Here is a 12,440-nt window from a genome sequence, read left to right as displayed (position 1 = left end):
TGGATACCGTCGACGCCGAGACACCCTAGATGATCAAATTAGGTTATCTTGGATACCATCGACGTCGAGGCACCCTAGATGATCAAATTAGGTTATCTTGGATACCGTCGACGTCGAGGCACCCTAGATGATCAAATTAGGTTATCTTGGATACCGTTGACGTCGAGGCACCCTAGATGATCAAATTAGGTTATCTTGGATACCGTCGACGCCGAGGCACCCTAGATGATCAAATTAGGTTATCTTAGATACCGTCAACGTCGAGGCACCCTAGATGATCAAATTAGGTTATCTTGGATTACAGTAGTAGCCACATTCATCACACTTATTAGCAAACAATAAGAAAATTAGGAGCCACAACTAACCAGAAAGTACTCAACCAAAATAAAGATGTTTTGAACATGAACAGCTAACCAGAAGCAACTCCAAGTTTTCATCACAGCCTAACAAGTCCACTAGGTACCTTACATGAAAGTACTCATAACAACCAGAATAAAGATGGCATCCAACATTTCCTCCACCTTATCATCATCTGTCAGTTCTTCCATACCTGAAACCCCAACACCTGGATCTCTGACATAATACATAAAGTCTGTCATCCCATATCCTTCAAGCTCTATTAGTGCAATCAGATTGTAAAATGTGATATCATCCACAGTTAAGCTTCTTTCAAGATTATCTCTGTCATGGAAATGGAATCTGACTTCCCACACTTCATCGTTCCATCTTCAGTTCAAGTAAAGCAATTCAGTTCAAGTAACAATTCAGTTAAAAGTTAAAGATTCAGTTAAAAATACAGTTTCAGTTAAAAATTCAGTTAAAAGTTAAAGATTTAGTTATATATTCAGTTAGTAAAAACAATTCAGTTAATGTTTCACTTGAAGATTTAACTAAAGTTTCACTTAAAAATACAGTTTAAGTTAAAATTACAGTTTCAGTTAAAAATCCAGTTAGAGTAAACTATTCAGTTAAAGTTTTGGTTAAAGTTTCAGTTATAGTTTCAGTCCAAAATACAGTTAAAGTAATTTGTTCACTTAACAATTCAGTACAGGATTCAGTTATAAATTCAGTAACATTTTCATTTAAAAATTCAGTTGTAAATTCAGTAATTGAGTAGGTTGAAATTGAGTTTAACATTCACTAATTTCATGTAATTGAGTAGGTTCAAATTGAGTTTAACATTCAATAATTTCAGTTAATGTTTAGGTGCCTACTACATACACTTAGAACCCTAGAACTACATAAACACTTCACTTACATGTCTGACCACATAAACAACCTACAACAATAATCCTATAACACTAGAATCACAAACACTTAGAACCCTAACCCTAGAAACCAAATCGGGGTACGGACAGAGAAAACTTACGAGACACCGCCGAAGGAGGATGCGTAGTGATGGCTCCCCTCTGGATCTTCCTTCACGGCCTTGGCGAATGCCCTCGCCGCCGCGTACTCAACACAGTAAGATAGTGACGGCGGCTGTGGAAGAGGCGGAGCCTGATATGGGTTTGAACTGCCGCAAACCTCTGTTGGATCTGCAGGAGCACCACTGCCACCAGATGCATCGCTAGCACCACCGCCACCGCCATCATCACCGCCACGCGAGGTGGCCATCACCGGCGGGGAGCAGGGGCAAAATAAAAGATCTCTCCCTCCCTCCCTCCTCAGGCGAGCATCCAGTTTTCACTCTTTTTTTGAATGTTGATTTGCTTCATTTTTGGTGGAAATGAGACAGGGCGAGACCTTGTTTTGATAAATAAATAAAAAGAATGGATGGCAAAGATGGGAAATCATATTTGTCGTGTAACGCGTCTAATGTTGAGCGATCCCATAAGAGACCTTCTCATTATCGCATATATCGCCAAAAATGAGAACCGACACTCATGGGAACGAAAGCGGGCCACGACCCAATAAGCTTCGCTCCGTCTCTCACCTTCGATTTGCTTCTTCTTTCGCTCGCTCAAGTCGGCTTTCATGCCTCCTATTTTTTGCCTAGCTGTGTTGTGTTGCTCGTTCGGGAAAAAGACGGGCCACCGGTTTTGTGATTTTGAATATGTTCATAAATTTGAATAAAACAACTTGTAAAGTTTTTAAAACAATTCCAAGATTTGCAAAAAAGGTCGTGAATATGAAAATGTTCAGAATTTAAAAAAACATGAATTTGAAAAGTTTATAGATTTTGAAAAACAAGTTTTTGATGCATTTGGAAGAAAATCATGGATTTGAAAAAATCATGATTTTTTTAAAAAGCATGAATTTAAGGAAAAAGTTCATGAACTTGCAAAATAAAAGAGATCATAAAAATAAAAATAAAATAAAAGCGAAAACAATTGGCCAAAATTCAGTCTAAATCAGGTAGAAACAAAACAGAAAAAAGAGCAGGCTAGAAAATAATGCAGGAAGAACAAAACTATCACTATGATGCTAAATGGGCCGGCCCATTTTCTGTCGGGTGTGTGCGTTGCATAGGGGGGTTAGCCTGAAAGGCCCACGAGCGCTATAACTCGCATTTAACAAGACCGGAGTTCGTCCGAAATCACTAATTGAGGAGCACTCGTTGCAAAGATCACTCCAATTCCCCTGGTTGCGACAAGTGGCGTGCGCCACTTGTCGCAACCTATGAGTTTTCCTTTTTTCATAGATCCATTTATTCAAAACGTTTTATCTCTCAAACCGTGCGTCCAAATCTCGAACCGCTTTCACCGTTGGATTCCTCGCGTCGAGATCTTCAAAACTAGATCCCATGTTAATAGGTTTTGATGAACTTTTTTCACCGAAAAACCAAACCGGGAGCATGGGTTTTTTCCCTTTCCAAAAGAGGTACGCCCGTGTCTCTCACAAAATCACAACCGTGCCTCTCGCGGAAGCAAGACCGTGACTCTCGTGAAAGGAAAAGAAAAAGAGAAAACACGTTTTTTTTCTTTTCCAAGGAGGCACGACCATGACTCTCACGAAAGCACAACCGTACCTCTTGCGGAAGCAAAACCATGACTCTCGCGAAAGGAAAAAAACAGAAAACGCGTTTTTCCCTTTCTGAGAGGCACGGCCGTGACTCTCGCGGAAGCAAAGCCGTGGCTCTCATGAAAGAAAAAAATAGAAAACACGTTTTTTTTGTTTTCGAGAGGCACGTCCGTGACTCTCGCGAAAGCACACCCATGCCTCTCGCGGAAGGAAAACCGTGACCCTCACGAAAGAAAAAAAACAGAAAACACATTTTTTTCGTTTTCGAGAGGCACGGCCGTGACTCTCACGAAAGGGAAAAAACGCATTTTTTCGCGCAAAATTTTCTTTTTCTAATTTTTTTGATTGAAAAGCTAAGAAAGACCGGTGGAAAACCAAAACATCGAAAAAACCGGGAAAAACCGTTTAAAAAGCCGAAAACGCGCGTGAAAAAAAAACAAAATCCGGAGGGAGCGCCCAGAGCACGACACGTGACGAATGGCTGAGAGCGTTCGGGTCCGCCTCGACAGAGCATGCGCGGATGAGAATTGGAGGGAGCTCTTCCCGGCTGCGCAGGTGCTTCATCTGGCATCCTCATGTTTTGATCATAGTCCGCTTCTGGTGCAGCTCACAATGGTGGAACCAAAGAGGGGTCGGGCGTCGCCCCGGTATGAGATTATGTGGGAACGACATCCCGCGCTAGCTGAAGTTGTGGCAAGGAACTGGGCGAGGAGCAATCCTGCTGGTGACCTCGCGGCGGTCTGTGAGTCCCTGCATGACATGATGAAGGGGCTCCGGGCATGGAGTAAGGAGCACTTTGGCCATGTGACACATGAAATTGAGAAACTACGGGAGGAGTTGGCTGATCTACAGCTTAAGGATGCCGACCGTGCTGAGATCCGCCAGAACATGTTTCAGCTGGATGAACTATTGTATCGTGAAGAGATGATGTGGCTTCAACAGTCACGAATTACGTGGCTGAAGGAGGGTGAACGCAATACTGCTTACTTGCATCGGAGGGCCGTTTGGCGTGCACGAAGGAACTATATTCAGAAGCTGCGACGGTCTGATGGTACTTGGTGCTCATCCCCTTCTGACATGGAACGAATGGCGACATCTTATTTCAAGGAAGTTTACACCAAGGATCCAACCTTAACTCCGGACAGTGTGCTTGATGGAGTTCTGCCGAAGGTGTCTGAAGCTATGAACGACAGGCTGTGCACCCCTTTTTCTGAGGAGGAGGTGTCGAATGCTCTTTTTCAAATAGGACCATTGAAGGCGCCCGGAACGGATGGATTTCTAGCAAGGTTTTTCCAGCGTAACTAGTCAGAGTTAAAACCTCAAATTATTGCAGCGGTGTTAGACTTTTTTGTCTCTGGTATTTTGCCTGAAGGTGTTAATGACACGGCAATCGTCCTTATTCCAAAAGTTTCTCACCCCAAAGAGCTCAAGGACTTTAGGCCGATCAGTCTTTGCAATGTTATTTATAAAATTGTGTCTAAATGCATGGTTAATCGGCTTACGCCGTTGCTCTCAGAGTTGATATCGAAGAACCAAAGTGCTTTTATCCCGGGCTGGCTTATCTCAGATAATTCTATTATTGCCTTTGAGTGCATTCATCACATACAAAATCTGAAAGGAAACAGTATTGCTGCGTGTGCGTATAAGCTTGATTTGTCCAAGGCCTATGATCATGTTGATTGGGACTTCCTGGAGAAGGCGTTAAACAAATGGGGGTTCTCAAATCAATGGATTTCTTGGATTATGACATGTGTGAGATCAGTACGATATTCTGTCAAATTTAATGGGAAGTTATTGGAGGTTTTTACACCTTCGAGAGGACTTCGACAAGGTGACCCATTGTCTCCTTTCTTATTTCTATTTGTTGCTGATGCTCTTTCTGCTCTCCTGTCAAAATCTGTGAATGAAGGAAGCTTGAGAGGAGTGACCATTTGCCGTGGTGCACCGGTGATATCTCACCTTTTATTTGCGGATGATACCTTGTTGTTTTTTGAAGCTTCTGGCCAGCAAGCGAACATTGTTAAAGGTTTGTTGAACACTTATTCCTCGGCGACAGGTCAACTTATTAATCCCGAGAAGTGTTCCATCCTTTTCTCTGGAAACTGTAATGCGTCAGTGGTGGAGGAAATCAATAATATCTTGGAGGCGCAGCAACAAGTGTTTGAACCAAAATACCTCGGTTTGCCGGTACCTGAAGGTAGAGTTCATAAGGGTCAGTTTGAGACCCTTCAGGACAGGCTAAGGAAAAGGCTAATTGATTGGAGTGAACAATATGTTTCTGTTGGGAACAAGGAGATCCTCATCAAGGCTGTGGCACAATCAATTCCAACATACGTTATGAGTGTGTTCCGACTTCCTGCTTCGGTGTGTGATGATCTTACAAAGATGATGGGGCAGTATTGGTGGGGGGTGGAGAACGGGAAGAGGAAGATGGCATGGCTTAGTTGGGAGAAGATGATGCTTCCGAAGGCTATGGGAGGTATGGGATTTCGTGATATGAGGGACTTTAATCAAGCTTTGTTGGCCAAGCAGGCGTAGTGTCTCCTGAATAGTCCGGACAGCTTGTGTGCTCGTTTGTTGAAGGCTAAATACTACCCAAGGGGGAATTTATTGGACACGGTATTCTCAGCTAGTTCTTCGGCGGTGTGGAAAGGTATTGTTCACAGACTTGATCTTTTGAAGAAAGGCATTATAGGGCGAGTAGGTAATGGTACTCTCATTAAAACATGGAGAGATGCTTGGATCCCTAGAGGACATAATTTTCGGCCAGTAACTCCCAGGGGGAATTGTCGATACAATTGGGTGGCTGACTTCTTGGATGAGCATGGTGCATGGAATGTGCAGCGGCTCAGGGAACACTTTTGGGACTTGGATGTGCGGGAGATTCTGAAGATTCGTACTTCTCCTAGGAATGTGCAGGATTTCATTGCGTGGTTCCCTGAAAAGAGTGGACACTTTAGTGTCCGAAGTGCTTACCATCTCGCAACGGAAGTTCAGCATTCGGTACACTTAAGTTCATCCAGTGGTAACCCCTCCGGACGGAGGCCTATCTGGCAGCGTATTTGGAGTTCCCAAGTTCCGTTGAAAATGAAGATTATGGCTTGGAAGGCTGTTTTGGGTGCCCTTGCTACAAATGAGTGCAAGAAATATAGACACATCTCAGTTAGGAATGGATGTCCGTTATGTGGGAGAGAGAAGGAGACGAGCTTCCATGCTCTTGTTTCATGTGATCATGCAAGCAGAATTTGGACACACATGAGGCTGGTATGGCGTCTTCCTAGCAATGATGTTTTACATGATACTGGACATGACTGGCTGTTAAATGTTCTTGCGAACTGCGATGATCAAATGAGGGATTGCACGATCATGCTGATATGGCGAATTTGGTCTTTGCGCTCAGATACACTCATGGCAAGGAGGCTCCCCCGTTGTCGGCGATATTAGACTACCTCCAGAGTTACATGAACTCACTCCCAGGCCGAGCGCCCCTATGGCTTGGCCGCGGCCGCCGGCTGAATTCGCTGCCCTCTCGGTGGACGGTGCTTTTATGCAGGAGGACGGGTCTGCTGCGGCGGGTATGATCCTACGGCGTCAAGATGGGAGTGTTATCTTTGCAGCATACATGTGTATATTCAATTGCAACGACGCGTTGGAAGCAGAACTGCATGCGATCATGCAAGGCATGGCACTGGCCGTGCAGCATTGTTCCATGCCAATTGTTGTGCAGTCAGACTCAGCATCGGCGTTGGTAGCATTGACTGGGAAGAGTTTAACCAGGTCAGCTTATGAACACTTGGTGACGGAGATCAGGCATCATATGGAGACTCCGGAGTTTGTTTCTTCAAAAATCAAGCGTGAGCAAAATAGGTAGCACATTAGTTGGCTTTATATAGTCGTACGGAGTTCACTACTGCTGTATGGCTAGGGAGATGCCCTCCTTGTGTTGAGGATTTGGTGCCTCTTGATTGTAACTCTATGCATATGGAATAAAACTCTCTTTCTATCGCAAAAAAAAAAAAACTAGTTGCTCCCAGTTTCGTCTAGCTGAAGTGTTTCGACTAACTGGGCCGGCTCACTGGCGCACAATGAAATAGAAAACTTAGGAAGACCGAAAGGTTCGTCTCGCTGAAGCGTTTCGACTAATCGGTCCCGCCCACTAGCGCACAGTAAAATAGAAAACTTAGGAAGAAAATGAGGGCGCGGGGCTTTCGTTTCGATCAAGTGTAGAGCCTCTTCCCACTGCGCCACTTTTGACTTTGTGTTTACTTAGGAGGCGCACGCTACTTGAGGTAAAACACCGGAGTTTTTTTTATTTCTCTGTATTCATTTTTTATTTTTCTGATTTTCTTATTTTTCTCCATTTTTTGTCATTATAATTCGTTTTTATACATTTTATGTTTTTTAATTTGATTCTTCGGTTTTCAATGCTTTTTTCGGTTTTGTTTTCTTTTGTTTTTCATTTTTTTCTTCTCCGGTTTTTATTTTGTTTTCATTGTTTTTATTCTTTCTTCATTTGTCTCTCGGGTTTTATTTTTCATTTTTGGGTGTTTAATTTGTTTCTTCTTTGTTTTCATTTTTGGTTTTTTTTTCATTCTACATTTCTTTTATATGTCAAAAACATTCTTGTAATACATGTTTAACATTTCCAATACAAGTTTAACATGTTTAATACATGGTCAACGTTTTTATTGTACACATTTTCACATTTTTCAAATGATTGATCAACATTTTTCAAATACAAGAATATTATTTTTCTTTGAGAATTAAACATTTTTTCAAATGCTTCACTCATATTTTTAAATGCAATATTTAACATTTTTAACATTTTATGCACATTTAACATTTTCTAAATGCTTAATTAGCATTTTTCAAATACTTGGTCAACATTTCCAAATGATAGATTAACATTTTTATATACAGTATAAAAAAGCATTTTCTTAATACATAGTCAACAATTTTTATACAAATTTAACATGTCACAGTTGCTTGATCAACATTTTCCAAATATGTTTTCAACATTTTTAAATACATGACCAGAAAATTTTCATCAATTTTTAATACATGGTTAATATTTTTTCTATACAAATTTAACCTATTTCCAATACTTGATCAACATTTTTATATACATGATAAAAAATCATCATATTTTTAATACAAGGTCAACATTTTTTCTATAGACATTTAACAATTTTCAAATGCTTAATCAACATTTGTCTAATACTAGTTTAAAAAATTCAAATGCTTGGTTATACACATTTTTATCCATTTTTTGTATACATGATAAACATTTTCTCTATACACATTCAACATTTTTCAAATGCTTCAACAATTTTTTTTCAAATGCTTCAACATTTTTTTTCAAATGTTTTTATAGAGTTTTTTTTGTAGTACATATATTTACCATATTTTAAATTATAAAAAAATAAGAAAAAAAAGCAAAAAAGGAGACAGTAAACCTAGAAAAAAAGAAAAAAGGTGGTATGATCCTTTTGCGAGGGATATTGGCAATGATTATGAAAGCATAGAAGATTCATAATGACAGTCGATAACCTTCAGAGCAACTTTAATGGGGCGATCCATTTCGTCCGCCCGCGTCCATTTGGTCGGCGCGTTGGCAAAAGTGACGGCCCAACGCGCCGACCCAAACGGACGCGCGTCCGTTTTTCGTCCGCGGGTGACCCATTCCAGACCCAATTTTGAGCCGGATTTGCGTCGGCGCGGACACGAGATGGACGCGTGCGCGCCTGCTTCTCTCCCCGGGCCCGCCTGTCGGTGGCAGCCACCACCATTTCCCCCCATTTTCCCCAAAAACGCTCCCGCCCACACGCGCCCCCGCACCCCAACCAGCCATGGAGAACACCATCGACCTTGACCTCGACGCTGCCACCGGCCTCGCCTCCCTCGCCTCGTCCGGCGCCGTCGCCCCCTCCCGGAAAGGCAAGCCTCGTGCCCCGCGCAAGACCGTCGCGGCGACCAAGTCAAAGAAGGCGCTGATGCCCGAACAGCAGGCAAGGGAGTCGCCCAAGAGGAAGGGCCGGAGGCACACCGCGAATGCGAGGGATGAGGCCGCTGCGCAGGCCGCCGCCGCCGCCGCACAGCAGGAGTTCACCAACGCCCGCGTCGCCGCAGCAACGAGGGAGGCGCTCTACATGCTTGGGGTAAACCCTAGCCAGCACAACCTCGTCCAAGCCGCCGTCGCCGCAGCCAGCACTGGCTCGTCGGTGTTTCCTCGGATGGTGATGCCCGACTCACCCCGCGCATCGGCTTGCAACCTGGTCCCCGGCTTCCACGTCTACCTGCAGGCCTCCCGCCTCTTCGGGGAGTGCTCACCCGACGTAAGCGTGGTCGCGCCTTCCATGCCCGCGCCCGCGCCCATCGACCTCAACGCCACCCCGGTGGTCGGTGGCTCGTCGTCCGGCGGCACGAGGAAACGCGCGCGACAGACGCTGGCCGGCGGTCTCCCGGAGGCCCGTAACCTGTTCGAGGAAATGCCGTCCGCCATCGACGAGGACTACATGCAACACCTCATCTTTGAGGGTGGTGCGCCGGGCACTGGCTACGATCCCGAGGAGACGCAAAGCCAGGATGGCCGCGGGGCGTTCACGCTGGCCGCTGGCTATGATCCCGATCAGGTGGCCTTCATGCGTGAACAGGTCAGCATCGACCTGGACGGCTTCCCCCTCAACCACGAGTTCCCAGACGACTATGGGCTAGAGGAAGAGGACGAGTGCGACATCGAAGTGGAGCCTTTGTTCGAGGACGAGCTCGCCAACCAAACCGCCGGTCCTAAGCCGAAGCGTGAGAGCAAGCGCACGAAGGCGTACACAACTGTTGGGGACAAGCTTCTTTGCGAGTGTTGGCGAGACATTGGACAAGACCCAAAGACGGGCGCCGAGCAAAAGCATTCAACCTTTTGGACTCGTGTGCACCGCGAGTTTCATGAGCACAAGAAGTTTCCACCCTACCAATTTGTGAGCACGCGCGGGTGGGTCTCCATTTCCAAGTGGTGGAGGGTGATCCAACAAGAGTGCAACAAGTTTTGCGCCACCCTTGAGAGCGTCAAGGCCCGCCCCATGAGCGGCATCGGCGTGCAATACATGGTATGATAGCAAGCAAGCCACCCTCTTTTGTGCCATCAAGATCCTCCTTTTACGTCTTCATTTTGCTATCACTTGCCCATATGCTTGCATGGAAACATTTTATAGGCATTTCAAGCTTTGGAGGCATTCAAGGTTCAACACAGCGGCAAGTGCTTCAACCTCTCCCATTGCTATCGGGTCATCAAGGACGAAGAGAAGTTTAAGGCACAATATGTCGTGCTCAAGGCACGTGGGGGGAAGGGTGCCGTGGAGGATGTTGGGGAGGGCAAGCCGGCACGGCCGCGGGGGAAGACCAACTCCAAGGAGGGCAAGCGAGATGCGGCCATCAATGCCTTGATCGCAAGCGTGGACGGCATGATGAATAAGAAGGACTCAGGAAAGGGGGAGTGCCGGCGCTTCAAGTGGAGCAAATGAATGCTTTCATGGAGATCCAAAGGAGGAGGCTTGATCTTGACGCCGAGAAGCAAGTCAAGATGTTCGAACTCGAGGCGGCGAAGCAAGCCAAGATGCTAGAGATCGAGGACTCCAACGCCAAGACAAAGCCGAAAGAAGTGGCTCTTGCAAGCATGATGACCGGGGTGGAGATCATGAAGGTGGATCTCAACGCCTTGTCGCCAAGGAAGAGGCCGTGGTTTGAGAAGATGCAGGCCGGCATGCTCAAGTTCGACGACGAGTGATCTATGGCATCGAGGGGCCATCTTTTTTGTATGCCGGCAGGTGTGCCGGCATGACCACGGGAGCCGCGATGGCGTGGTCGAACTCAAGTCCCACCATTTTTTGTGTGCTGGCATGTGTGCCGGCCGGCTTGCAAGTGCGCCAGCATGAACTGTAGTGTTTTCTGAAGCCGGCATTCTATGCCGGCGCTGGCATGGTGCCGGCATGAGACATGGCCGCTGGCATGATCGGCCGCAGGCCTTTTTTATTTAAAAGTTGAATGTGGACATGAAATGGGTCGGCGCGTTGGGCGCATTGCCGACCCAAATGCAAAACTGTGCGGACGTGGGCGGGCGGCCGACCCAAACGGATAAAAAGTGGACAAATGCGACGTCCGTTTGGGTCGCCCCATTGGAGTTGCTCTCATAAAGGGTGCGATGATGAGCCCAGTCCTGCCAGGCCAACACGGATGCCATCTACAATAGAAATCTATGTACGAACAGCCCCGCTGGCTCAACACGGACCGTTAGTTGGGGTCGTCTACACCGGAACTGACATCTAAATCGAAAATGATTGATGTACATGTGTTTACATGTATTTGTTGTTTTAAAAATAGGATTTGCGATTGCAAATAGCAAAATTTGAGGATTGTCCTATCACTGTCCCCCGGTATGCCTACGCGGCGGACTGCTCGCATACGTCCGGTCAACTCATGCCTACTTGCACGGCACACGAGGCGTGTGATAGCACGTATATTTTTTGGTTTATTTTCTGCCGCTTTACTGCTTAACCGAAGCATGGCACGGTCATCGGACACGTCCGCAGTGGTTTGAACTGACATTCAAGACTGTAGCGCCACCTAAGAAGAAGCAGTTGACGCCGGAGTAGCGGGCGTGCAGTTGGCCAAGAGGAAGGGCCGGAGGTACGCGCAGGAAGGAAAGCTCGAAGCCGCTACCGCCACCGCCCCACAGCAGGAGGAAGCCAATGCCCGAGTCGCCGCGGCAACGAGGGAGGCCCAGCTCTACCTAGGGTTAAACCTTGGCCATCACGGGCTCGTCGGCGCCACCGTGGCCGCGGCAAGCACGGGCTCGTCGGCATTTCTTTGGGTTGTACTGCCAGAGTCGCCGCGCGCGTCTGCCATGTAGCCGATTCCCGGCTTCTATGTCTATCTACAAGCTTCTTGCTTCTCTGGGGAATGCTCGCTGGAGGTGACCGCGGTGGCGCTGTCCACGCCCGCGCCCATGGCCATCGACCTCAATGCAACACCGGTGGCCGATGGATCATCCTTCGGAGGGCATGGAAACGCCCGCGGGAGATACCAGTCGATATGCATCCCGACGGCCCGCAACCTGTTTGACAGAATCTCGGCCATCGGTAACGACGAGACGACCAACTATTTCATCATCGAGAGCATCATCTTCAAAGGCGGTGCGGGAGCGGCTGCCTCCGGAGGCGATGCGGGCGCGGCTACCTTCGATCCCGAGGAGACTCAAAGCCAAGACAGATGAGCACCCTTCATGCCCGCCACCTTTGATCAAGCTGGCATGGACGACCCCTTCATGCAAGGCCAGGTCGGCATGGGCAGCACCTTCCCGCTCGACCATGAATTCCCAAAGGACTACGACTTCGAGGAAGAGGATGAACTGGACATCGACGAGGAGCCTTTGTTCAAGGATGAGCTTGCCAACCAAGCCGGTGCCAACAAGAAGCGCAAAAGCAAGT

The sequence above is a fragment of the Triticum dicoccoides genome, chromosome 6A (assembly GCF_002162155.2).
Source record: "Triticum dicoccoides isolate Atlit2015 ecotype Zavitan chromosome 6A, WEW_v2.0, whole genome shotgun sequence".
NCBI classification, from domain to species: domain Eukaryota; kingdom Viridiplantae; phylum Streptophyta; class Magnoliopsida; order Poales; family Poaceae; genus Triticum; species Triticum dicoccoides.
Note: the sequence above shows the minus strand (reverse complement) of the source record.